Here is a 2,639-nt window from a genome sequence, read left to right as displayed (position 1 = left end):
TTTTTTTTTTTTTTTCTCCGTGGGAACGGGATCGTCCTATTTCAAACGTGAACAGGATAGGGGATATAACAGGATATGGGGCAGGCGTGGATAACGAGAAGAGAATTAATTTCGTAAGTTGCAAATTCTTTGCAGCATGAATATCTTTTTATCGAACAATAAATATAATAAATAAATATAATATGAAATATTGCTTGAAATCATCTTAATAGAAATTTTTTCCAAAACTGGCAATGAATGAACAAAAATTTTCTAACAAAAAATTTCCACGCCAGCAACTTGAAGCCCTCGACAAGGAACGAAGAAAGGATGTATATAATCCAGGAACGAGGAGGAAGCTCACCGAGGCGAGAAGGTATACAAATCTCTATCCCTCCTCGTCTTTCTCGGCTGAACGAGCAGCGGATTCGCCATAGATACGTTTAACGCCTCCCCTAATGGCTCGTTACCATCAATGCCACCGCAATCCGTATCGAAGACCAACTTGGCTGCCGCGTTTCCCTCATTGTGTCCCCGACCTCTGCGCAGCCGATAAGGACGACGCTTGCACAGGAGACGTAGTCGAAAGCCTAATAGCGTGTGTGAACAATGGACGCGCGACGTCATCACTGCGACTATTGCGGAAAGTAAATTGCTGCCGGGGGAGACCAGGCAGGCGTCTTCGTCCGTCCCAAGACATCGCCGATTTCCGTTCCGCTCAGCTAATCGCCCCCCTTTCCGATCATCGATGATGTTGGTGATTTTCGAGGTCAATTCGCAGCCTATTGTGCGAGGGAACTTTGACAGGTGGCAAGTAGAGGTGAAATTTGTTGTTGGATAGTTGCAGAGGATTGCTCGTAACCTTACATTTCGTTAATAAAAATAATATCACCGCGTTGAAATATTGGATATGAAAGATTTTTTCTTTATTAGATCAAAATTTTGCAATTAACCTGACTCGTCCTAGCTCGACTCAAAATTTTTAGACAAAAATTTTAGAAAATAATAACTACTAAGTAAGTGAACTAATTAAACACGAAAGCACGATAATTTAGCAAGTTTTGTAAACAGGTTTGCGAGTTTATTTACCGAATTACAATTTTTTTCATTTAAGGGGGGCTCGATCAAATATCCGTCAAATTCAATTAGTAGCATCAAAGATTATTTATTTCTTTTGAGGGGGGAGCCGTCTCACCCCTCGGCGAGTTGCCAGCGAGGCATTAAGAAGATGAGAAACCGGTCAGCTATTATGAAAATCGTTCCAACAACGAAAACAAACTGTTCCTTAGAGAAGGGGAGGGAGGCCTGATGGATGGCGGCAATAATAATCGTCGCGTGGCGAAAGGGGTGCATCCACCCCTCTCCCTTCCCAGTTCTATTATAACAGAGGACGAAACAATTTCGTAACCTGGCCCTGCTCGTTATAATCCTCTCTTTTATACTTATTTTCCCTCGTGTTCTTCTCGCCCCCCCGACACCAAGGATTACTCCACCGTCGAGGTCACCGAATTATTTTGCCTGGCAACGAGTCTGGGCGAGGGGAGGGGAGGCTCCCTCCCTTCCAGCCAATGGGAATGCTCATTTCAGCTCGCAGCTCGGTGATCACGACTCCTTTCTCTCTCTCTTTTTTTTAAGGGACACAACCGCGTGTTCTTAATCCGGAGGGGTGCTCGGCCAATCGACGCGGACGCCAGTTTGCAAGAATTAGCGAGCAGGGGGAGGGAAAATAAGCGGAAATATTCGAAAGAACGGACGCGTGGAAGAAATTTCACGATTCTTTTCCCTTTCTCTCTGTTTGAACGTACGTATTCCTCCTTAAGGGAGAAAGGTTTTCGAGTATTATCTTTCGTTGTAGTCTATTTTCCATTTGTCGAAATATATCAATGAAAATTGTAAAATTGTAAACATTGAATGGAAAACGAAGGCAAATTTCGCATTCGTCTTATTGCTCGAAATTTCGAAATCTTATCGTTGAAAATTGCGCGAGAAAAATTTGGGATGATCTTGGAAAATTTTCAAGCGGATGCTCGTTAAACGAATTAATTGTTTCCTCTCCGTGAGAGGAGATTTTCGGAGGGCAAACGCAAACGAGGCCAGCTGTCGAGCGGTTAATTAAATTATTTCATTATTAATCGTCTATTACCGCGACCGACCGTCCAATGAAATCGTGAACCGGCCAAAAACAGATTAAGTGGTTGATTGCCACTGTATAATTAACGAACTAATTAAACGGGGGATTACAATATGCCGTTTATAGGGATTATTTCGATTCCGCGAAAACTATATTTATAAAACAGGTTCTTTGAGAAAGATTTTTTCCCATTCCCCTTAAACCCTCTCTCGAGAGCCAATTACAACATTCTCTATCTTCTTTAATTGGAAGAAAGAAAATAGAGAATGGAATTTTTCGGTAAAATTGCTATCCATCATAGACAACTTTTTGATACCTTGAATGAAATTTTTCAGTAAAATTGCTATCATCATAGACAATTTCTTGAATGACCATCTTCACCATCAAGAGTTATTAATAGATATTTATTAATAGATATACAAAACTGATACACTGATTTTCTTTAATTGGAAGAAAGAAAATAGAGAATGGAATTTTTCAGTAAAATTGGTAGCCATAGACAATTTCTTGGTACCTTGAATGACCAAGT

The 2,639-nt window shown here is 41.0% G+C and overlaps 1 protein-coding gene across 1 annotated transcript in view; it reads right to left on the bottom strand.

The window, feature by feature from the left end:
- The window catches only part of LOC102674519, a 378,471-nt gene that overhangs the window by 303,280 nt on the left and 72,552 nt on the right, over positions 1-2,639 (bottom strand). The gene's annotated exons all lie outside the window — the stretch shown is intronic.

Source organism: Apis dorsata, unplaced genomic scaffold, assembly GCF_000469605.1.
Source record: "Apis dorsata unplaced genomic scaffold, Apis dorsata 1.3 scaffold_207, whole genome shotgun sequence".
NCBI lineage: Eukaryota > Metazoa > Arthropoda > Insecta > Hymenoptera > Apidae > Apis > Apis dorsata.
Note: the sequence above shows the minus strand (reverse complement) of the source record. Positions and strands in the feature narration are given on the sequence as shown.